Source organism: Sus scrofa, chromosome 7 (genome assembly GCF_054392235.1).
Source record: "Sus scrofa isolate SSC_HxYL_T2T_F1_AM1 chromosome 7, Sscrofa_HxYL_maternal_Yorkshire_Landrace_v2.0, whole genome shotgun sequence".
Taxonomy (NCBI): domain Eukaryota; kingdom Metazoa; phylum Chordata; class Mammalia; order Artiodactyla; family Suidae; genus Sus; species Sus scrofa.
This window is the reverse complement of record NC_139389.1, coordinates 9,793,099-9,818,284: the sequence shown is the minus strand read 5'-3', so window position 1 is coordinate 9,818,284 and position 25,186 is coordinate 9,793,099. Positions and strand designations below refer to the sequence as shown.

The following is a 25,186-nucleotide window of genomic DNA, read 5'->3' as shown; positions in this document are numbered from 1 at the left end:
TCAAATACACGGATGGGTGGTGGGAAAAGATAGAATGGGCTTTTCCGAAAATATGGGTAGATGGTCTCTTCCTGAAAGGTAATTGTTTATTTTTCCTTAGATTTTTATAGGCATGTGACTACTCAGTAGGGGAAAAAAGTCTTTTTTTTTTTTTTTTGTCTTTTTGCTATTTCTTTGGGCTGCTCCCTCGGCATATGGAGGTTCCCAGGCTAGGGGTCGAATCGGAGCTGTAGCCACTGGCCTACGCCAGAGCCACAGCAGCGCAGGATCCGAGCCGTGTCTGCAACCTACACCACAGCTCACGGCAACGCCGGATCGTTAACCCACTGAGCAAGGGCAGGGACCAAACCCGCAACCTCATGGTTCCTTGTCGGATTCGTTAACCACTGCGCCACGACGGGAACTCCGGAAAACAGTCTTAATAAAAGTAGCCAGGTGTTCCCGCTGTGGCTCAGGAGGTTAAGGACCCAAGGGGGTCTCAGAGAGGCTGTGAGTTCGATCCATGGCCTTGCTTAGTGCACCAAGGATCCGGCGTTGCTGCAAGCTGCCGTGTAAGTCACAGATGTGACTCAGATCCCGCGTTGCTGTGGCTGTGGCCTAGGCCAGCAGCTGCAGCTCCGATTTGACCCCTAGCCCAGGAGCTTCCATATGCTGCAGGTGCTGCTCGAAAAAGAAAAAAAGTATGCATCATGCAGCGTACCACCCTTCTTTAACTACCCACAAGGAAAAGGCTGTATCTGGAGTACCTGTGGTGGCTCAGTGGTAATGAACCCAATTAGTATCCATGAGGATGCGGGTTCGACCCCTGGCCTCGCTCAGTGGATTAAGGATCTGGTATCGCTGTGGGCTGCAGTGTAGGTTACAGACGCAGCTCCCATCCTGTGTGGCTGTGGCTGTGGTGTAGGCTGGCAGCTGCAACTCTGATTGAACCCTAGTCTGGGAGCTTCCATATGCCTTGGGTGCAACCCCCCCCCCCCACCAAAAAAAAAGGTATATCTACTTACTGAATGCTATGTGGCAGGCACGGGTCTAAGAATGTCACATGCATTTTCATTCTTAGAGGGCTAGGTCGTTTCCAGCTTTTTTCTATTATAAATCATGCCTTGATGAATATCTTTGCAAATACTGTTTGGCCTGATTGACATCCTGTTTAGAGTGAATTCTTCTAAACACAATTGCTGGACGTGGAATTAAAAAGAAATACACTCTTAAAACACATTGCAGGAGTTCCTGCTGTGGCGCCGCGGGTTAAGGATCTGACTGCAGCGACTTTGGTCACTGCAGAGGCGAGGGTTCCATCCCCAGTGTGGGGTGGTGGGTTAAAGGATCCTGTGTTTCTGCAGCTGCAGCATAGGTCGCAGCTGTGGATCAGATTCCGTCCCTGCCCCGGGAACTTCCATATGCTGTGGGTATGGCCATAACACAAAAAACAAAACCCACCACGTCGCAGCATCGCTTCAGTGCCATGTCACACTCCCCCACGGAGGAGGGGCGGGCCTGTGCCTGCCTCCTCTTAAAGACTCAGAAAAATCAGTCCTTCTTGGATGTAGAGATGTCAGCCTGCTGCCTCAATTGAAGCCCTGAAAGTAGGATAAATACCTGACAAAGTTTATTCCAGACACTTGGGGTGGGGGGGGAAAGCTCTTTTACTGCATTTCCTTACGATGCATATTAGAGGCGTCAAATTGGAACGAGTGGAGATGGTGTAGGAGGAGGTGGCTGGAGGGCTCTGGGGCCGCCTGGGTTCCCGGCAGCTTTTGGATTTCCTTGCCTCTCCTCCTCTGCTCTTAGTTTCCTTAGCGTTGCCCTCGGGAGCTAGCTGTGTCTCAGAAGGAGATGAGGTGGCATCTTCCGCTGAGAGGTGCCCCAGCACTGGGGCCACGCATGGGATCTGAGCACAGGGATGCCCTCGGCCTCCCTGCAGCCTCTCTTGAGGCTTGGTTGTCACCTTTTGGAAGCAGGGCCACCTGGATGTGGCCCGAAGCAAGGAAACATATTCAGAAACAAGCCTAAGCCTACAGAGAAACCAGGCGGCCCAACCGGCCTGGGGTCTTGCAGCGGAAATGGTGTTTTCTCTACCCAGGTCTAGTGTAAAGGTGGGGCTTCTGGTCCATGCCAGCTACAAGTACGTGTGGCCACCATTGTCCCCGTCACTAGAGACAGGGCAGCAGACAGACCCAGCCCTGCCCCCAGGGAGCTCAGAACTCCGGTGGGGGAAGAACGTCAAAGGCAAGATTGCGGGCCCCCAGCTGGGGATAAAGGCAGCGTCTGGGAGCAGAGCAGGGAGGGGACACAGAGTGGCAGGGCAAGTAGGGGTGTGTGGGGGGCCGGCTCCCCTGGGGTGGCCAGAGAAGGGCCCGCTGACCTTGGAGGAGAGATTTGAAGGGAGCAAGACTTGTGAATGTCTGGGGACATTCACAGGTGGAGTGTTCTGGGCAGAAGCCACCGCCAACACGAAGGGGTGGGCGGGTGTTGGACGTGTGGCAGGGCAGAGGCCCACAGGCCACGAGGGAGTGAGCAGGAGAGAAGCCAGAGAAGGGGTGGCTTGGGCTGTGGGGGCGGGGGCACCATGGACACCCAGGAAGTGACAGCAAGGACTCAGATGCTGTGTCAAAGGTGCTGCAAAGCCACCAGAGGGTTGGTAGCAGAGGGACAGGGCAGAAGCACGGGGAGTGGCAGCTACTGCCATGGTCTGGGCGGGAGAGGGTGGCGGCCTCTGCGGGGAGTGGGAGCAGCCCCCCCCCCCCCCCAGGAACACACACAGCCTGGAGGTCACATTCCATCCCTTGGCAGTAGAGCTCTGGCTGGTGGAGATTCCCCGCCCCCCACCCCAGGAAGAGTAGGAATTTCTGAGAGTCTGTTCCCTCTTTGGAATCGTGGGCTCCAAGCCTCAGTCGCAACCCCTCTCCTTCTAGAAAGATGCTTTCGTCTCAACGTGGCAGGATTCTTTCTTTCCAAGTTCTTTCTTCGATAGGAAACGGGGTAGAAGTCCAACATGGCAGCCCGGACTTGAAGCCAGAACCATCTGTTTCTTTCCTTCCATCCATGCCAAGCCTTCTGCTGGGTGGGAACTTAAGGGAAAAAAAAACAGACCCCACAAAACCAGGAACCACCTGCTGGAGCTCTGCAACTGTGCAGTCCGGCCAGGAAGCACTGAGCAGAGCATTCAGGATGCATTTTGAATGTCCCAGCAGCTTCAGCGCCTGCTGGACTTCCTTCTAGGGCCTTGCTTTATCGGTGAGATTAGTCAAAAGGACTGAGAAATATTTCCCGGTGTAACAGGAAGGCACTCTCTAGACCAGGGCTCAGGAGACCTTGCTTTTCTTCTCTTTGTTCCATTCATAAAACTTTTTAGGGCCACACCTGCAGCATAAGGAAGTTCCCAGGCTAGGGGTCAAATGGGAGCTACAGCCACTGGCCACAGCCACAGCCATGGCAACGCCAGATCCAGTACTGGTTGGGTTCCTAACCCGCTGATCCACGACGGGAACTCCTGTGGAGACCTAGCTTTTCCTTCCAGCTCTACCAGATGTGTGCCCGCAAGCATCAACCTTGCTGGTCCTCCTTCTTAATCTTGAATGTGAGTCCTAGATAACTTGATTTCTAAGATGCCTTTCAGCTCTAACACCTTACAATTCCAAGAAAGAGTTGAATAAGTAATAAGGAGCGAGGGGATGGATGAAACTCAAACCCTGGGCTTCTGGAGGGCACTTCCTTCAAGTGTGATGGTCTGGGTCTGAATGTAGGACAGGCTTCTCTGTGCCACTTTTTAGAGACTCCGCATTCTTCATTTCCAAGATATCAGAATAAGCATGACTCGGCTTGTTCTGTTAAAGGAGGGATGAGCCAATCGGAAGCTGGGATAAAAAAATACAACTTTCTCCATGCAAGGAGAATCCTCTAGATGGCTGTGTATTCTGCAGAAGGACCTACTTTGATCTGCTCTGTGTCAATCAGGCTGTGTGTCTGACTTTTGCGTCTCACAAGGGAAATTAAGGAGAGGGATAATTACCCACTCTAAAGATGACTGTCTCTTGCAGTTCCAGCCCTCATTTTTTTTTTTTTTTTTTGTGGTCCATTTCCCTACTTTGTTATGATTTGTCGTCTTGCCTAGCCCCTGCAGTGGCTTTGGTGTAGAGTTTAGAGTAGTTGAATGGCTGGCTTCCAAAAATGATAGTGGAAGCCAGGTCAGGCAAGTGTGATACCTTTCTCTCTCCTTACCTGCAGGTTAACCCATCCTCCCGGGGAGAGTAGGATGGGGGACCTAAGACGCTCACCTGTACAGCATCCCTTTGTCTTCTCACTTTGCTTTTCTTTCCTCAGTGTACCTGCTGCACAGTGTGGATTCATCTATACGTCAGCGACCTTGGTCCACGTCTTCCTGATGCATTCTTACTAAAATGAGTGTGTGTGTGTGTGTGCATGCGCGTGCACGTGTACACGCGCACATGCGCACTCTCCACCAAGGGTGAATTATATGCTCTTTCAGCTTCATCATTGACCCAGCAGGTTTCCAACCCAGACATGCATTATTGTTTCCTTGATAATGTGGCACCTGACGGTATCATTCATGCTGTGCTTGGAAGAGCCCCGTGTCCCAGCAATTTTTTCCCGGCTCCATTTCTGAGAAGCCATCCCTGAGCTGAGGGCTTTGTTGCTGTTTTGAGCTGACATTGTCCTGCATCTTTGTCTGTCAGGCTTCCTGAACAGAAAAAGGGCCCTTCTCGCTAGTTGATGCCATCTGTACTCTCAGCACCACAGGGTTGGTCTGTAGCACTGGTATTTTGCATCTTTAGGTTTGTCCTCTGGCTTTGCTCTCGCAGCTGACTTAAATCAGCGGGACCATTTATCACTTGTCAGGTTCTTATGGAAACTATTTCTTTGCCTTTTCTTATTCTTTTTTTGCTGCACCCAAGACATACAGATGTTCCTGGGCCAGGGATTAAACCTGAGCCACAGCAGTGACAACAAGCTGCAGCTGTGACAGTTGCCAGATCTTTAACCGCTAGGTAACCAGGGAACTCCTGGAAACTATTTTTGGACTCAGCCATTGGTAAAGCCAGAGTACCCGAGCATGGGCTGGCACGTGCTTCTTACTGAATACATGTGCCATGTATATAGCGGGTGCTTTATAAATGTGTATAGTGGGTGCTTTATAAATTAGTTGACGAATTGAGTTAATCTTGTCCTTTAGCTAAATGATAATTGTTCCCTGGAGATAATAATGGTGATAATGGAACAGGTGGGGAAGCCAGCGGCCGTGTCTGAGCTGGTTTCTTCCCTGGGCCCCGTCCGCTCTGCCGGCAAAGCCTAACCACCCTCTTCACTCTTAAATATGTCTCAAGTGTGTCCACCTCTCTGTCCCCAGTGCCATCACCCTAGCACCCATCACTGCCATGTCACTTAGGTAATGCACGTGAAACTCTTATCCCAGAGCCTGGCACACACCGAGTGCTCGATAAGAATAAATGTTTGTTTGGAGTTCCCGTTGTGGCTCAGTGGGCTAAGAACCCAGTTAGTATCCACGGGGATGTGGGTTCCATCCCTGGCCCTGCTCAGTGGGTTAAGGATCCAGCATTACCATGAGCTGTGGTGTAGGTTGCAGACATGGCTTGGATCTGGTGTTGCTGTGGCTGCGACGTAGGCCGACAGCTGCAGTTCCCATTAGACCCCTAGCCTGGGAACTTCCACATGTCATGGGTGTGGTTCTAAAAAGAAAAAAAAAAAAAAACAGAATAAATGTTTGCTATGAATAGTTGAATCAGGCGTGATCCATCTAAGCGAGGTTTCCCAGTGAAAACCTTTTGGTGTCTCCGTGTCACCCTTAGGGTAAAAAAAAGCAAACTTCCTTCCAAAGCCTTTAGTTTTTGTCTCTGCCCAACCCTCTCATCTCACCCAGTGACTCTCCCTTTGTGATGGTGTGGCAGCCATACCGGCTTTCTGTCATTTTGGGGGACTTGTCAAACTTCTGCCCATCTCAGGGCCATCACACCTGCTGTTCCCTCTGCTCAGAGTGCTGTGTGCCTCTGCTCTTGCTCTTTCTCATCCTGACATTTTTAGCAGAGTTCCCGTCATGGCTCAGCGGTTAATGAACCTGACTAGTATCCATGAGGACGTGGGTTTGATCCCTGGCCTCACTTGGTTAAGGATCTGGCATTGCCGTGAGCTGTGGTGTAGGTTGCGGACGTGGCTCGATCCTGTGTTGCTGTGACAGTGGCGTAGGCTGGCAGCTGTGGCTCCAATTCAAACCTTAGCCTGAGAATTTCCATATGCCATGGGTGTGGCCCTAAAAAAACCAAAAAAAAAAAAAAAAACCAAAAAAAAAAAAAAGATTATATAGTTTAAGTATCACTTTGCTGAGGGCATCGCTGGTCTCGCTGTCGACTGTGAGTTTGCTCTGTTCTCTATCACAGACTCCATTTGATGCCTTCCTTCCTGGAACTTCCACACCTGAAATGGTGTCTGTCTCCATTTGCTTGTTTATTGGCTGTCTCCCCAACTCAACTCTAAATTCCGGGGGGCCTGGGACCTTGTGTGGCTGGCACATGGCTGATGCTGGAAAAGCATGGTCAGTGTTTGTTGAATGAATGAAAAGCAAACTGCACACCAGTCATAATACGCATACAGATAATGATGCTAATGACGGGGTAGGCGAGTGGGCATCGTGTGCCAGACGCCAAGCCGCATGCCTTGTGCTCTTTATCTCATTTTGCCCTTTGCACACCCCAATCCAGAGCAGATCTTGGTCTGCTAAGGGTGTGAGCAGTCAGCTCGCCCAGATAGTGAAGCCAGCCCCTCACGGGTTCTGGCCTCTTACTTGATACCCTGGGGAGGTAAGGCCAGATCCCCCTCTGGCCCAGGACGTGGGCAGATGCCTCACCTTGAGGAAAGATGGGGTGGGAAGGCATCCCAGATAGGCAGCTGACCTTGGGCCTGGACCACGCCCAGTAGCATCCACGTTCTGAGAGCTTGGTTCTGTGCTCTGAGCTTGGGTGGCCAGACAAGGTGGGTAGAGAAGGTGGGGTGACGCAACTGCACCGCATTCGGTTCCTTAGGAAGAGTGGCCCCCAGCCCAGGGCATGTTGGTGTTGAAGGGCATCAGTGGGTGGAAAGGCCAGGCAATCTGGCTGGCAAGGAAAGGTCATGTTTCCCGTGATTTGGCATGTTCTGGAATGTTCTCTTGAGCAGACCTGCATGTTCAAGTTCTGGAAAGGGTGGAGGGAGTTCCGTTGTGGCTCCTGTCCATGAGGATGCAGGTCGATCCCTGGCCTCACTCAGTGGGTTAAGGATCCGGCGTTGCTGTGAGCTGTGGTGTAGGTCACAGAGGCGGCTTGGATCCTGCATTGCTGTGGCTGTGGTGTAGGCTGGCGGCTGTAGCTCCAATTTGACCCTAGCCTGGGAACCGCCGTATGCCGCGGGTGTGGCCCTAAAAACACACACACTCACACAAAATTGTGGAAGGGGTGGAAGAGAGGAGGGGACTGACTTTAAGAAAACACAAGGGAGTTCCCTTCGTGGCTCAGTGGTTAACGAATCCGACTAGGAACCATGAGGTTGTGGGTTCAATCCCTGGCCTCGCTCAGTGGGTTAAGGATCCAGAGTTGCCATGAGCTGTGGTGTAGGTCGCAGACATGGCTTGGATCTGGTGTTGCTGTGGCTGTGGCGTAGGCCGGCGGCTTCAGCTCCGATTACACCCCTAGCCTGGGAACCTCCGTATGCCGTGGATGTGGCCCTAGAAAAAGACAAAAATAAATAAATAAATAACCAAACAAATGAATAGTTTAAAAAAAATAAGAAAGAAAACATGAGAACATGAGGGTAATGTTTTAAACCCTGGGGAATGTTCCAGGCGTTCTCACCAGGAGGGGGAGGCTGCTGGGGAGTGACGGGAATCCAGGCGGTGACAGGTTGTGAGTCCTCGCAGCACACGGCGGGCTCCTTGGCTGCCGCTGGATGTTCTGGAACATCCGATGCCCTTTCCCCTGAGCCCTGACCTCGCTTCCCTGCTTGGGTGCCGCAGCCGCTGGCCGCCCGCAGGAAGAGCAGGTGGCCTTCTGTACCTGACCATGTGAGCTGGGGGGACCGTGACCTTCGCTCTGAGCTACAACCTCTTCTGCATAATGCTGTGTTCCTGGCACCTGGGGCCTCGAACTCCCTTATCTTTTTTTTTTTTTTTTTTAACTGAAGTAGATGTGATTTATAAATATTATGTTAGTTTCAGGTGTACAGGGAGGGAATTCACTTATGCATATATATTCGCTCCCGATTCTTCATTATGGAGTATTACATGAATTTGAATATAGTATAGTTCCCTGGGCCCTATAGTAAATCCTTGTTGTCTATCTATTTGATATAGAGTGGTGTGTACCTGTTAATCCCAGACTCCTAATGTATTCCTTCCTGATTCATTTTCCCCTTTGGTAACCACAAGTTAGTTTTCTGTTGTCTGTGAGTCTCTTTCTGTTTTGTAATTAATCGCCCTTCCTTGTCCGTTCACAGTTAAGATGACTTTCTGTTACTGAATCTATCCTTGGACTTGGTCTGAATATGCTGATTCCTGCTGTTAGCTGAGGGGTGGCCTTTTAGAAGCCCAGGCCTGCGGTCATGACAGCTGGCATTTATCAGGCACCCCCTGGGTGCCAGGCACTGCGCCCAAGCTCTTTCTACCACAGCCCAATGATGGGAGTGCATGTATCCGTCTCCATTTATAGCTGGAGCTGTGGGCGCCCAGCAGTATCGTGTGAGGGGCCTGGGGTCACACGCGCAGCAGGTGCTGGCGCCAGGAGCTGCTCTCAGACCCACTCTGTCCCGTTCTGTACTGGGCAGTGTGTCCAGCCAGGGACGCCGTTATAACCCCGAGCTACCAAAGGCATCACCGCCTGTCTCAGACAAGCAGCTGGGCCCTGTGGCCTGACCAGCTAGTTTTGTCTAGTTGGTTGGCAGTACAGTGGGGCTGGCTGACCCTGGCACTCTCCACATTCTTAACCACTGATGCCTGCGTCACACGATCTGGCCCTCTGTCCAGTGTGACCGCACTGCCACCTCCAGTCACTTCCAAATATGCACATCTTTCCGGCCCATCCAGATTGCAGGATGCTCGTGGACAGGGTCCACGCCAGGTTTTCTTGTTTTCCTCCAGTGGCCTCCCCCGAGCGCCTGGCCTATTAGCGGGTGCTTACAAGTGGTTTCATGCCCCTTAGCCTGACTGGGGGACAGCCTTTTAAGTGGCTGCCTTCCACGGCCAGATACAAATTGCCATCGACTGGTATTATGAGCCCTTCTCCCTTTGCAGAACAAACATGGTTTTACTTCAGCAACTGTAAAGTGGAAGAAAACCATACCTGCAGATGCTAGGGCCTGATTTTAGCGGCTTAGCCATCTCATGCATTTTCTGTTGCTCTCTTTGTCATGGGCATCTTTGTGCTGGGTAGTTCCTGCTGTTCAAAAGGCAAAACCAAATTGAACTCTGAGATGGAACCTGGTTCCCTCGGCAGTCTTGGGGGCTGATCTGCTAGGCTGTCTCTCGGGTTTAGCTGTGGGTTGGTCTGTACACCGGCTTATTTGAAACAGGGGCACAGGTTGATTGCTGGGCCAGGTGGTGGGAGCTGGGTGGCCTTGGTGGGAGGGGCGATGCATGCTTCAGAGCCGTGCTCCCCCACGCCCACCCCCCGTTTTGGCCAAAGAGTGCTCAGCCATCCTTTTCAGCCTTGGAGGAGGAAAGAGCTCAATTTCAGCCACGTGGGAGCTCCCCACCCTCCTGGCGTGGAATGCCCCTGTGGGCACCATCCATTAGAAAAGATTTTATTAGTTTTTCTTGGCCCAGATTTCTTCTTTTGATTATCCCTGGCCAAGGAATGCAGGCTTATCACATGTCATTGTCCCTGCTGGCCCCAGCTGCGCTCCTGTACCTTGGTGGCAGGAGAGAGTGGAGATCAGTGGGAACAGAAGCATTCCTAGCAAGTGGGGACCTTGTGCTCATGGTGCCTGTCCCCAGGCAGATTTTTAAGACTGCTGGTTCCCCTCTGCTGCTTCCTTCTGCTGCCTGCGAGAGTGTGAAAGGCCCAGGGCATCATGGGCAAATGCTCCACAAAATTGTGTGGCCAGCAGCTTTACCAAAGCGAGGGAGAAAGGGAGAGAGGGAGAGAGGGAGGGAGGGAGGGAGAGAGAGAAAGCCAGGAGCATACATAGGCTCAGGGGCAGACATTTCCAGGGGACATGATGGCCAAGGCTAACTCAGTGACAGAGCAAGGGGGTGGACCATTGGCCTGGGTCCACTCGGTACTCTGATACAACTTCTTGCCCAGTTCAGATGTTGCTGGGCGTCTTGTGTGTACAGTGGGTGATCACGGAGAGCGCTTGGAAGGCTGTGAATGGTTGCTGAGCAAACCCGAGGGTGCTTGTTGTCATAGCAACACTGTCCCATCCCTCAGCCACCAACGCTCTCTCTCTAAAGCCTACAGGATCTCAAGGGCTTGTCGGATGAGGATTTAGTGATAACCTTGCTCAGAGGAGCCCCACTCTTGCAACTTCCACGCTTCAAAGAAAGAAAGCGGAGGTGCTCAGAGGAGGCAGCGCCCTGGGCAGTGTGAGGGGAGGCAAGATGAGGGAGGCCGAACGCAGACATAGTCTCGCTGATTCTGTAGTCAAAGGCTGAGTCTCTCATCCGAGGGTTGGCACCACTGGGATGAGACTAACAAGATGTGGGGAGGGGGCACATGTGGACAGTATTTTATAACCAGTATCACCCATCAGATGTGACACCGGCTCTGCCTCCACACAGGTTCATACCGGCTCAACAGCAGCTCTGCTAAGATAGCCTCAGCCTCGTGGTGTATTAGTCTGCCGGAGCTGCTGTTACAAAGCACTGTGGACTGGGTGGCTTCAGCAATGACATTTATTTCCTCACTGTTCTGGAGGCTGGAAGGCTGAGCTCAAGGTGGGGGCAGGGTCAGTTTCCGCTGAGGTTTCCGTCCTGGGCTGGGGGGTGGCCGTCCTCTCTTGTCCTCACGTGCTCTTCCTTCTCCACACGTCTGCGCCCTTGTAAGGACACCAGTCATACTGGGTCAGAGCCCACTCTTGTGACTTCTTTTACCTTAAATGACCTCTTGAACAACCCGGACTCCACAGTCACGTGTTGAGGTACCAGGGTGGGGTGGGGGGGTGGTTCTACATAAGAATTTCAGGGGGAGTTCCCATTGTGGCTCAGTGGGTTACGAACCCCACTAGTATCCATGAGGACACAGGTTCGAGCTCTGGCCTCGCTCAGTGGGTTAAGGATCCGGCATTGCTGTGAGCTGGGGTGTAGGTCGCAGACTTGGCTCGGATCTGGTGTGGCTGTGGCTGTGGCGTAGGCCGGCAGCTGCAACTCCAGTTCAACCCCTGGCCTGGGAACTTCCGTGTGCTATAGGTGCAGCCCTAATAAAAGAAAAGAGGAAAAAAAAAAACAAAACAAGAAATAAAAGGAGCCGCTTCCTGGGCCTCTCTCTGGGTGGGGCGAGGTCCCGCCTCAGCCCGCTGACAATGCCCAGCAGCTCTGTCACTCTCAGGCCTGGTTCCTCGCAGGCCTCCATCTGTGGCTGATGAACCGCTGACCTTTCTCTGAGGGACAGAGGTCCCCCAGGTGACACTCTGTTCCTGCATCTGAGGGGAACAGGCCACATGTTGCAACGGGATGCAGATGGACAGCTGGCATCTCTGTGGGTCCTGGCTTCTCAGTGGGGGAGGCACAGTGATGGCCAGGGGTTTGGTTCTGTCTGGGCCTGGAGCCGCCGCCCTTTTCACAGCTGGCATCTCTGAGCCTAGGTGTCCCATTGCCCGGAGACGTCCTTCTGTGGCTCCTCCTTCCTGTGGCTGGGCTGGGAGGCCAGGACAGTGGCTGCTGCGAGCCTGGCTGTTTGCACAGCCCCAGGTCTTACTGGTGAGAACTTAACGCTTTACCATCCAATGAGGATGAGGCCCTGGTACTCTGAAAGCACCTCCCACTGTCTCCTGGAGGTTCAACTGCTTTGCTGTGTGAATAGCGATGCCCAGGCAGAGGAGGAGGGGCGGGGCAGGTTCTCACTGTCAAGGTTGCCAAACATCTTCTTCTCCTACCCTCCCCCCACTTCGTTCTTTCTCTTCTTTTTTTTCCTCTTTCATCCAAACTGCTCAGACCTCCAGCGCCGGCGCTCCTGGGTGTTCCCTGGAATGAACCCTGAGCTGTCAAATCGTTGCCCACATTTCCCCTGCCAGCAGATGAGGTGACAAGCACCCTCCTTCCCACCTTCACTGTCAATGTCAGGATTTGCCCAGCACGGAGGAGATGTTCCCTTCTGGCGAGGTCAGAATCATCTGCACAAACGCAGGGTGAGCCGGCCGAGGCGTTGGAGCTGGGCGCTGGGCTCGCAGGATGCTGAGTCCAAAGCAGGCTGCCCTCCTCTCACCCGGAGGCGTCCCTCCAGCGGGCCCGGAAAACCCTTCCCATCCCCTAGGGCTGGGGTTTTATTTCCCCACGTCACCTGCCTTTCTCATGGCATTTACCTCCGTCGGCTTTGGACATGCACCCCGCCTTTCGGGATCTTGCCAGGCTCCAAATCTGTATCTTTTCAGAAATTCAGCAGATTCTGTTTCATTTCAGTTTCTTTCTTAGCTGTTGAGTGCAAATCCTGGAGTCCTCTTTATTAAAAATAGTGTGGTGAATGCCTTCTTAAATTAGTTCTACCTATAAAGCTACCCATCTTCCGGGCTATATACATGCGCATCAAGATGTAACCGGAGAAGTTCCCTTTGTGACTCAGTGCTCATGAACCCGGCTAATATCCATGAGGACACGGGTTCCATTCCTGGCCTTTTTCAGTTAAGGAGCTGGCGTTGCCGTGAGCTGTGGTGTAGGTCACAGATGCGGCCCAGATCCCGCGTTGCTGTGGCTGTGGCTGGCAGCTGTAGGTCCTAGTCGACCCCTAGCCTGGGAACCTCCATATGCCTCGGACGCAGCCCTAAAAAAACACACACACAAAAAGACATAACTGGGTTACGGTCACCTAATGGAATGATGGGTCCTTGATGGGTGATGGAATTAAAAGTTTCATTTTCCCTTTCAGATTTTTCTGAATTATTTCAGTTAAAAAAAAAGCAAAAAAGGAATGCGTGTCTTTCCTCCGAAAGGCAGTAAGGGGAGTTCCCATCGTGGTGCAGCAGAAATGAGTCCCACTAGTATCTATGAGATTGCGGGTTCAATCCCTGGCCTCACTCAGTGGGTTGAGGATCTGGTGTGGCGGACCTCTAGCCCAGGAACTTCCATATGCCACAGGCGTGGCCCTCAAAAGACAATAAATAAATTAAATAAATAAATAAGTAAATAAAAACAAAAGGCGGTAAAGTCATCCCCAAATAAATGAGTATTTAGGGAAACAAGTGGAGCAGCCCAGCTGAGGCGGACATTCAGCATCGATGGCCAGGAACACGCTGAAGCAGAGGCCCAGGGGCCATGCCCACATCACATTGTCTCTGTTTATCAGGTCTTTTGTTTGCTTGTGGCAGGATTTTTATGTCGACCCCCTGGCCTACGTTGCTTTAGGCCCTGAGTAGGTCCCCTGAGCGCCTGGACGGGGCTGCTCTAGCTTTTCTCCCTGCCAGCTCACGTGGCGAGCTTCTCACAGGCAAAGAGAAGGTTTCACTGGAAGGAAAAGTACCAGTAGAAATAGGATTTTCTCCTCACAGTTAATCATGCGGGGGGGGTTTTTTTTGTTTGTTTTTGTTTTTTGAAAAGAGCAAAATGTGCCTCTTATCAAACTTCCACTTCAAACCAGAGGGAGGAACCCAGGGATGCTTTGGCCTCCCGCTGCCCCAGATAAGGCACGTGCTCTATTGTGCAAAAAATGGCATTAGGCACAAGAAGACAATTGGCATTGGGTCCTGCCCTCGGAGGGAAGGAAATTAACCTCTGCCTGCCACCGCCCGGGCCCAAGGGCAGGGTCACTTGTGTTCTGACCCGGGCAGGGCAGCTCGTTCCTGAGCTGGAGAGCGAATGTGCCAGTTCAGGGACAGTTTCCACGCAGGGGACGAACACTCCTGTGATGGGCTCTTGGCCCCTCTCTCCCTCTGCAGCGTCCGGCAGGGAAGGGCTCATTTCTCACATGTCTTTGCCAGATCATGGTTGTTCCGGGCGCAAGGCCAAGTGCTCCCATCCCCGGGGAGCCGACCCAAGAAGAGCTGCCCCGTGAACTTCTGCTCCTCGGTTGGGCAAGCTCAGAAAGCCGGCTGGTGCGTGTGAGGAGGGCAGAGGTGGAGTTCAAGTCACCCCATCTGTTGCATCACCATCCACGTTAAACAGAAGGTTTGGGTGTGCAATGCTCTTCTGATGAAATTCGGTGACTCAGGAAAAGCCATCTGACTAAGTCCTGTTGCGGTAGGTTTATCCTCTGAGCCCCCTTTGATCTTAATTTGACCCCAGATTGATGTCCCCCCAAGTTTCCACTTTGATTTGGCTGTGTAGACCCTCGCAGCTACATGGAACCCAACCTCTGCTTTGACGGTTTTGATTCTAAGATAAGCTGTTTGAACTGGGCCATCTTGGACAATTTTCCCGGCCGTTGTAACAGGGTATTTCCAAGACATTCCAAAGACACGAGACCAAGGGCTTCTTTTTCTTTTTTTCTTTTTTCTTTTTGTCTTTTTAGGGCCGCACCCATGGCATTTGGAGGTTCCCAGGCTGGGTGTCTAATAGGAGCCATAGCCACCAGCCTACCCCACAGCCACAGCCATGTGGGATCTGAGTGGCGTCTGTGACCTACACCACAGCTCACAGCAACACCGGATGCTTAACCCACTGAGTGAGGCCAGGGATCAAACTTGTGTCCTCGTGGATGCTAGTCAGATTCGTCTCTGCTGAGCCACGATGGGAACTCCAAGGGCTTCATTTTGAATATGATCCTTTATTCCACTGTCTAAGTCCATCTGCTCAAGGAGTGCTGCTCTGTGTCCAGCCTGGAGTAAGCGGCATATGGAGGGAGGTGGAACCAAAAGAAGGTGAATCCCTGCAGCCCAGAAGAATATAATCTACTTAGGAATGTAAGATTCTTCACCAGTAGGAGTGGGAGGAAGAACCAGGGGCCGGCTCTCCAGAATGAGAGCCAAACAGTGGCGCATTGGTCAGCGTTCTCTGGAGAAACATAACCAACCAATTGGAGATGTATCTGTGTTTATGTCTATGTTTATGTCTATCCATCAGTCAGTCTATATCTTGTGGTATGGTGTAATTACTAGTGCTTTGCCTATCTTCCCTTTGACCGTTGGCAGGACTGCATCTTATACATCACTTTTTTTTTTGGGGGGGGTCTTTTGCCATTTCTTGGGCTGCTCCCCCGGCACATGGAGGTTCCCAGGTTAGGGGTCGAGTCGGAGCTGTAGCCGCCAGCCTATACCAGGACAATCCCAGCAACACGGGATTCAAGCTGCGACTGTGACCCACACCACAGCTCATGGCAACACCGGATCCCTCACCCACTGAGCAAGGCCAGGGATCGAACCCGCAACCTCGTGGTTCCTAGTCAGATTTGTTAACCACTGAGCCACGACGGGAACTCCAGGACTGCGTCTTATACACCACTTTTATCTCCAGCATCTAGCGTGGCTCTTGGCAAATTATAGATGTGGCACAGACCCCTGGTGGTCCCTCCCCTTAGTCAGTTCTCCCCTCCTTCTCTAATAACAAAACCATGAACTTTCAGTTGGACCCATGGTTGCCAGGAATAAAAGCAGAGACTTATCACAAGGAATGAGGTCACATATTTATGGAGACTGAGGGGTCCCAAACCTCTAGTCGGTAAGCTGACGACCCCGTGGAGCCAGTGGTGTGGTTCCAGTCCAAAGGCCTGAGAACCAGGACAGCCAGTGGTGTTAGTTCTCGTCTAAAAGCCGACGAATGGGCTTGAGACTCAAGATAGCTGATGTTTCAGTTTTTGTCCAAGGGCAAGAAAAGACTGATGTCCCAGCTCAGACAGTAGGTCGGGAGGAGCTCCCTCTTACTCAGCTTTCGGACTAGGGTCTTCAGTTAATTGAATGGGCCCACCCACCTTAGGGAGGGCAGTCTGCTTTACTCAGTCTACCAGTTCAAATGGGAACTGCATCCAGGAAACCCTCCCAGATACCCCAGATTAATGTTTAACCAAATGTCTGGCGCCCTGTGGCCCAGTCAGGTTGACATATAAAATAACCATCACAGTGGGGTTCTCTGTTTTAGGGGTATCCTCCTTTCTCTTCTTCAGCAAATAAATCCTAAGCATATAATTTCAGCTACTCTAACCCAGTTCCAAAGTAACAATTTTGATCTCACACAGCAGTGCTCTGAAAGCAGCCTGAAAGCTTCACACTGTCCAGGATCCTTCCTGTCTTGTTGCACCAGCATCTCTAGGGTGTTGTCCTGGCCTACATGGCCCAAGATGCCCAACGACCCGCCTTCCCCGCACCATTCACATTTGTACAAGAAGCGGGGAGATGGAGAATTGCGCCATGGGAAGTTTATTTACCACTTCTCCTCATATCCTATTGGCTGGAACTAAGTCACATGGCCACACATAGCTGCAAGGGACACTGGGAAATGTAGTTTTTATTCTTGGCAACGTGGGTCCAGCTATAACTTAATGGTTCTGTCACTAGAACCACTAGGGGGAGAGGAAGGATGGCCAGGGGTCTGTGCTATACCTAAGCTTTGCCAAGACCCATGCTTGGTGCTGGAGGTAGAAAGGTGTGTTAAGTTGTCATCCTGCAGACCTGGGAGCTAGATCAGTGTGATATGTCCTGCCACGGAGGTAAACACAGGCAGCCAAGCTAGAGCAGGACTGTCAGTGGCTTCCCTGTGAGCTCTCTACATCATTTTAAAGGACAAGTATTACTAGGCCCAATGGGTTGAAAGTCCATTTCTTTAAACCCCAATTTCAGCTGGACTTATCTTTTCCCCTTCTTTGGCAAATTGAATTCAGAAGTTGAGGTTCAGATCTTGGTACTTTGGGTCAAGTAAGGAGCTCTACCATATTCTTGGAAGCGTGAATTAAAAACAAAGTAGGATTCCTTCCCTTTTCTGTCTCTGCCTCTCTCTACTTTCTGCCTCTCCCCACCCCCTGCGTTTGTTTAGTCTGGGATTAAGGCATTCTCTGGTCCTGGCAGGAACACAGGCATCCTTTCTGATCCATGTTACCCTGTGCATTTTGGGCTCTTGAAGGCTTGGTGCAAGATGCCTTTTAAAGGATTTCAGAGAGTTCCCGTTTTGGCTCAGTGGAAGCGAACCTGACCAGTTCATGAGGATGCAGGTTCTCTCCCTGGGCCCACACAGTGGGTTAAGAATCCGGCTTTGCCACGAGCTGCAGTGTAGGTCACAGGTGCAGCTTGGATCCCGCATTGCTGTGGCAGTGGTGTAGGCTGGCAGCTGCAGCTCTGATTCGACCCCTAGCCTGGGAACTTCCATATGCCACAGGTGCAGCCCTAAAAAGACAAAAAATAAAGGGTTTCAGGATGGGGGGCCAGGGGGAGGAGTGGTGGGGCAGAGAGCCCTTAGGTAAAGCGGTAAACAAAGAGCAAGCAGGCATTTCATTTTCCATTAGCCAGAGAGGCATTTTATTTCCACTAGAAATGGGAACAGACGTGGAAGCAATTAGTGTTAGTGGGTTTACAGTGACGTCCCCGGAGCCAGCAAAATCCTGGGGCCAGATGTCTGTACTTTTACTCATTCCTTGTTCTGAGAACATTCGTGAGTTCTTTCCACCCCTGCCCGTCCCACCTCCTGCCAAAAAGACCCAAAATATCACAGTTGGGAGAACATAATATTCCTGGAATAGCAGAGGGAGGAGGCCCATTCTTGGGAGATGGAGAAGGCTGTCTCGGGAGTTGGGGAGGGGAGGTCAGGCGTAGCAGGAAAGACCCTCCCCACACGACCTGCAGGCAACTGCTGAGTTGGGGCCAGAGCTTGAAGTAGAGATAAGGATGAAGAGTGGTGACCTCACAGCCCCCACCTTCCATTCTTCTTTGTCCTATCTCACCCCCCATATGCGTGGAGTACAGAGGATGGAAGCAGAAACCACAGCAGGAAAGGAAGCCCGGAATATCCTTTGCTCCCCGCTGTGCACTAGAATCACATGATCTCGCTTTCACTCCATCTCAAACTTCACCACGGACCACTGTCACCACTGTGAAAGCCAAAGCCCCAGAGTCTGCCCCTTAAATGCTTTCCAGCATGGATGTTCTTTTCCTGTATAACCGCAGCTCTTCCTTGAAGGTCTTACAATGCCTGGTCTGTCATTGGTTTTCTCTATCTTCACTGTCCAGTGGACAAACCACTGGCCACATGTGGCTGTTGAGGACACAGAGTGCAGCCATTCCAAATTGAGATACCAATTGTAAGTGTAAGATACCCACTAGTTTTCAAGGACTTAGTTTGAAAGAGGAATATAGAATGTTTCTTTTTCCTTTTTCCATGTGACTCTTAGAAAATGAAAAAGTGCACAAGTGGCTTGCCTTTGTATCTTGGGTTATACTTCCCTTGGAACATGTTATCTTTAAAATGTTTTAGAGCCATAGTTTTTGTTATTAAAAATATTTTGAAAAACTCTAAAACCTTCCAAAACTCAAAAAGTCTTTTTTTTTTTTTTTTGCCTTTTCTAGGACGGCTCCTGCGGCATATGAAGGTTCCCAGGCTAGGGGTCTAATCAGAGCTGTAGCCACCAGCCTACACCACAGCCACAGTAACGCGGGATCCAAGCTGCATCTGTGACCTACACCACAGCTCACGGCAATGCCAGATCCCCAGCCCGCTGAGCGAGGCCAGGGATCGAACCTGCAACCTCATGGTTCCTAGTCAAATTCGTTAACCACTGAGCCATGACGGGAACTCCTAAAAAGTCTTTTTTTAAAAAAGAAGAGGCTCCCCAAACATTTGTAAGAAGAAAATTGGATAATCTCCAAAGGGATCTCACAGCATTTGAGGTGGTACGTGGAAACTTAATCACATTCAGGAAGCAAACAATGATGTAAGCAAGTGAGATATGCCTGAGGTTATATGATAGGGAATAGTGGGGCTTGTGGTTTACTGGGATGAGGTGCCCTATATAAAAGCATCCAAATTCAAAAATTGTACATGATAGTTGCTCGGTGCTCCATAAACCACATCTTCAGGTGGAATTTGGCCCAGAGGACTCCAACATGCTACCCTTGGGACCTTGGAAGCAAACAGTTTTTACACTACACATCCCACAAAAAGCATCCTTTGTAGAGAATTCAAACTTTGTTAGACTTCTTTTGTTAAATCTAGAGATGGCATTAGATATCTTGTACCCAAGCCCACACATAGATTTTGCTCCGTAGCTTACATGTTCTTTTCCTAAGAACACGGCTAACAGTGAACTCATGTGGACCGAGTTCATGTTCTGGGAGATGCCGGCATTGCCTCATGTAGTTCTTGTAACAATCGCATGAGGACGTGATTCATTTTCACGGAAGCTTGTGAAATTAAGCAAGGAATTGGCAGGACTGAGGTTCATGCCCATGTGGTTCAAATGCCACAGTCATAATCTACTAACACCTGGTCTCAGGTTTTACTCCTGTGTTTTCTTCTGAACATTTTATAGTTTTTTCTCCCACATTTAGGGCTTTGATTTCTTTTGAGGTAACTTTTGCACATGGCATGAAGTAAAGGTCCAACTTCACCCAGTTGTCCTAACATTGATTATTGAAGACTATTCTTTTTTCCATCGGATGGTCTTGGTGCTGTTGTTGAAAATCAATTAGCCGTAGGTGTGAGGGTTTATTTCAGAATTCTCAATTCTATCTCATTGATCTCTTTGTCGATTCTCAGTTCAGTAGCACACCATCCTGATTACTGTAGCTTTGTAGTAAGTTTGAAATCATGAAGTGTCCATCTTCTAACTTTGTTGTCTTTCAAGATGGCTTTGGCTATTCTAGGTGCATCTCCGTATGAATTTTAGGATGAGCCTATTAATTTGTTTTAAAAAAGACAGCTGGAAATTTGATAGAAATTGTATCGACTCTGTAGGTCAATTTGGATAGTATTGCATCTTAACAATATTAGATCTTCTGATCCATGAACATAGGATATCTTTACAATTAAGTCAGTCTTCTCTGATTTCCTTCTGCAGTTTTTCTTTGAGTTTTCAAAGTTAAAGTTTTACATTTCTTAAATATATTCCTAAGCATTTTATCCTTTTTGATGCTGTTACAGACTTGTTTTCCTAATTTAATTTTCAGGTGGTTCATTTTTCTGCAAAATTTGAAAGACTGTCACACCCTCCAAAATATGTATACAATATTCCACCTGTAAATACCTAAGTTAGCATCTGTTAGTTTCCTTCTTTTCTCCTTTTCTCCCTCCCTCCCTGTCCACTTCCTTCTCAATTAGCCACCATGGCACTATTGGACCCATAACAATTAACAAGAATTCCCAGCTCTCATTCACCACGCAGTCCAGACTCTCACCTCTTTGATCATCTCCGGAATGTCTTTTCCGTGGTTGGCCTTCTCAATTCAGGATCCAAATAAGCTCTCCCCTTATACCTGGCAGTGATATCTTTCGAGTCTCATTCATTTTCTAATGGTTCTTTTCTCTTTTTCATGCATTGAGGATTTAAATGTACATAATTCAGGCACAGAGAATCTCTGACCTTATATAAAGCTAACATCTACCATCAGATCATCCTTGTTAGATGGAGTCGGGCCCCTCCCAGTTTGTTTCAGATAGAGAAATATAAAACACAGAATGATTTCCTCCGGCCGTAGGTCCATTGGTCTGCACAAGTGTGTAATGGTGTTGTTGGCTCTCCAAGTACCTGTCGAGGAGAAAGAATCCCCGATGGAGATTTTGGACACAACACCGTTGTTTCCTAGCCCCACCCCCCATACTTGAGCAACAAAGACTAATTGTTCTAAGGAGTAACAAAGAAGGCTCGCGCTCATCGCACTTACTCAATGGAGTAGAGAGCCAGACTCCCCCCGACCCCTACACTCCCGGCGAGTGGAAGAGTTTCCACTCCCAGCCTCTCGTGTTCCCATTTCTCATCCCTGACCTCCAGTCACCAGATGTGGTTTTTCTCTCTGTTCTTCCAAGACTCTTCCCTCTTCCCATCATATAAAACATTGATCTGGAAGCAAGACACAAGCCTGCAATTAGAGCCAAAACAGAGCATACACGTGGAAAAATCCCTTAGGAGTTTTTTCATGGTATGTGCCTAGAAAAATCCCACTTTTGTGTTTTTTTTTTTTCCATTGGCAGCAATTCCGTGCTGACAAGATGTGTGCTGTTTTCATCACTGTATGCTTGTGGATTACTTCTAATTTATATTGCTCTTGCAAGAGGAGGCATGAAAAATATTTCCCCATCCAGTGTGGCCAGGTACCAGGCCACCAGCATACAGAAGCCACCTTGGAGCTGAAGTAGGGTCTTGGCAATTGAGCTGCCAACCTTCAAGGTGCGGGACCTGGGCAGATGTGGAGGGCTCCTGGGTGACAGGGAGGTACTCAGAAATCTCAGGGCAGAGGTTACTGATAACTGATAGATACATGTTTGATTTTTCTTCGACCTCTGATTGGCTGTGTATTGACTGAAACTTGGCCCTGACACTGTGCACGCTTCCACGTAATAGCTTGTACAGTGTCCTTTCTAGAGCTTCCACCTTCCATCAAGTCTTCACTTACCCCCCGCCCCCCAATATATCAGAAGACCAGAGGTCTCTCCTTTTAAAACCAAAAATCGGAGTTCCCATCATGGCTCAGTGGTTAACGAATCTGACTAGAAACCATGAGGTTGCAGGTTTAATCCATTTAGGATGAAACTCAGGTTTTGTTTTTTTTTGGTTTTTGTTTGTTTGTTTGTTTGTTTTGGCTTTTTATGGCTGCACCTGCGCCAGGCTAGGGGTCGAATCTGAGCTACAGCTGCTGGCCTACACCCCAGCTCACAGCAATGCTGGATCCTTAATCTTCTGAGTGAGGCCAGGGATCGAACCCACATCCTCATGGATACTAGTCGGGTTTGTTACCACTGAGCCACAACAGGAACTCCACAACTCTGCTTCTTAATGATTATGTGGTTAACTGTGTGGAAGGTTTTAGGACAAAAAATGCATTGGCATACACGAAAATCATTAGTTTGAAGTATTCAGTTTGACGAGTTTGACTAAATGTATACCCTCTGTAACACCACCCCAGTCTTGGGATACAGAATATTTCCATCATTCCAGAGAGTTGCCTGAATGACCTTGTGTGGTCCATACTTCACACTCCCAGCCCAGTACCCACTGCTCTGCTTTCTGTCATGACAGCTGACTTTTGCCTATTAAGCAAGGTCATATAAATAGAGTTGCAGAGAATGTACCCTTTGGCATCTGGCTTCTTTCACTTGGCGTGGTATGTCTGATATTTCTCCATGTTGCTGCATGTCTTGGTAGCTCATTTATTTTTCTTGTTGAGTAGTATTCCATTTTATGGACATACCACAGTTCCTTTATCCATTCAGCCACTAATGGACAGACTGGGTTGTTTCCACTGTGGAGCTTTTGTAAATAGAACTGCTATGCATTTTCGTGTGTATGTCTTTTGTGTTGACACAAATTTTCATTTCTCTTCAGTACATTTCTAAGGCATGGAGTTGCTGTGTTTTAGAGTTGATAGATGTTTTACATTTTTAAAAACCTTCCTGTTTCCCAAAGTGCCTGTCCCGCCCTTTCTTTTAAATGCCTGGCGTTATTATTAACTAGCTCATGCTTTGTGCTGGAAGAAATAAGGAGAGTGAGCAGAGTTGACTGGTGTCTGTGGCATCTTAGTCAATAGAGAGGCTTTTAAAAAGCCTCTGAGCCCCTGAACGCCCCTCGGTGGTTCATTCTGGGGTACTGCTCTGAACCCCAGCACTCACTGGCTTGCCCAGATACCAGCAGGAAAGAGAGACGTCACCATTGATTGAGACACCAGGAGAGCTGATAGAATATATGTGTGTGTGTATAGAAATGTACACGTCTGTGTGTGTGTACACACATAACATTATATAATATACATTATATGACATTGTAGATATGTTATATATTCTAGCTGTATTATACATGATATGTAGTATGTCACATAATTTATAACAGTACAGTAACTAACATGATACAGCGAGTTACCTCCTGTGCCATGAGCCATACACAGCTGTGAAGCCTTCAGCGTTAGAGCTTTGCCCTGAACCTGGCTTCTCAGACTTTCTTCTGAAATATCTGTTAAGAGAAAAGGACACAGACTTAAAGAGACAGAGCGAGTATTTCAGAAATTTCTCCTTGAAAATTAATGCAGAATTTGCATTTGGTTCCACATGTGTCTGTGTTTATTTTAGTACAAAATGTACTTCATGTAAAAACGTCCACCCCATCTCCTCCCAAATGGTCACATCAGGGACACTGCAGGGAGATGCACGCGGGCCAGTGTGTCCTAACACGGCCACTTCTCATGACTTGCTGAGGCTGAATTGCTCTTTGGCCAGATGCAGTTCCTGTTTCCCACCTGCGCCCCTGTTTTGCATTGGCTTCCGACGTGGCAGGTGGAGGCGGACATTTGCCCTGCCAGGTGGTATCAGGGCCCGTGGTCCCCCCTGAGTCCACCTCTGGGTTTTATGATCTATGCAGCCTCCCCCCACCTTCAGGGTAAGGCAGGGGCTGCCCCAGGGTGATGGAGGGCCTGGGAGAAAGGAAGTGAAAGTGAATGGCAGTGACACTGCAGATGAATTGCTCGCAGCAGGCTGGCTGCCCTCTGATGGAGAGGAGAGGGGTTGAAGGCCCTCTCTCCCTTCCAGCCCAGCCCCCTGGGTCCCGCAGTCCCCAGTCACAGCTCTGACTCACGAAGTGACAGTCGTGGGTGCCCATGGCCTTCTCTGGGCGCTTTTCCCCACTGGGCCTCTCCATGCTCTGAGGGTCCCTGCACACCTGTGCTCACTGCCATTCTAGAACCTCACCCCCTTCTGGGAGGGAACAATCCCCCTCCCTCTGACCTGAGACCTCCAGCGTGTGGGTTTCCGATTGCCGCTGTAACAAACATCACAGTCTTAGCGGCTCAAAACCATGGAGTTAGTCTCCGCGGTGAGAAGTCTGAATTCAGGGCGCCAGTGGGGCTGTGTTCCTTCTAGAAGCTTTAGGGGAGAATCCATTCCCTTACCTTTTCTGGCTTCTAGAAGCTGCCTTGGCTGTATTTCTTGGTGACAGTTTTCTCTCATCACTCCAACCTCTGGCTTCGGTGACACGTCTCCCACCACACATTCTGCTTCCTTCTCATAAGGACCTTGGGATTCCATCAGGCCCACGTCAGTAATCCAGGCTACTCTCCCATCTCTAGATCCTTCTTCCTCACGTCTGCCGTCACATAAAGGGACATTCGTAGATCCTGGGGACGAGGGTGCTGGCATTTGACCTACGGCAGCAGGGGACACAAGATCTCTGGGACCAATTCCTGGGGAAGGCTCCCTGTGCCCAGTAGGTGACAGCGCCACTTACTCTGAGAGGTACAGTTGAAAGCAGGTGGGCGCTCAGACCCGAGTTCAGATCCTGACCCGGTTGTCGACTCTGTGACCTCCGGCCGGTGAAACAGACTACCTCTGAGCCTCTGTTTTCTCATCTGTCAAATGGAAGCAGGAACCTAATTTTGCAGGAAGAGCAAAGATAAAATATCTAGCAACCCTGTGGCAGGCAAACAATAGGTGCTCTATAAATGATGCCTGTAATTATATGGAGAATTTCTGAGGAACGACCTCAAAAGGGCACTGATACCATTCCCCAGCTTTGTTTTGCACATCAGGTGGCTTCATGGGAGCATCCGTGGTTGTGAAAAACAATCCAGCATGTCACTGCTGTTCCCCAGGCTCTCAGATTCTAACCCGCAGCCACAGGTTTGGAAAAGGCAGGGAAAGCGACCTCCCAGGATTATCATCTTCCCGCGTTCCTCTCTGCCTGCAGCTCAGTTTCGGGCAGCTTTAGTCCCAGGATCAGGGCTTTCTGGAATGAATGAACTCCAAGCTGGGCCTAGAATTATCCCAGCCCTGCCCCCACCCCCCCAACGAAGGGTAACACAAGCCAGACTGAGCCCTCGCAGGGAAGGTCCCCAGCTTCCCCGCCTTGTGGCTGGCATTTATGCCAACAAAGTTTCTTTTGGTGGGGGCAGCAAAGACCAGGAGCTCACCAAGGTGCCCCTG

At 50.0% G+C, this 25,186-nt stretch overlaps 1 protein-coding gene across 3 annotated transcripts in view; it reads left to right on the top strand.

The window, feature by feature from the left end:
* GFOD1 (Gfo/Idh/MocA-like oxidoreductase domain containing 1) overlaps window positions 1-25,186 on the top strand; it is a 119,331-nt gene that overhangs the window by 62,333 nt on the left and 31,812 nt on the right. Inside the window, exon 1 of one of the 3 annotated variants that reach the window (XM_013977433.3) lies at window positions 14,266-14,386. The exons of the other annotated variants lie outside the window; for them this stretch is intronic. The gene's annotated coding sequence lies outside the window, so the exon portion shown is untranslated. Of the gene's footprint in view, window positions 1-14,265; window positions 14,387-25,186 lie in introns of those variants that run through there. 3 annotated transcript variants of the gene reach the window in all.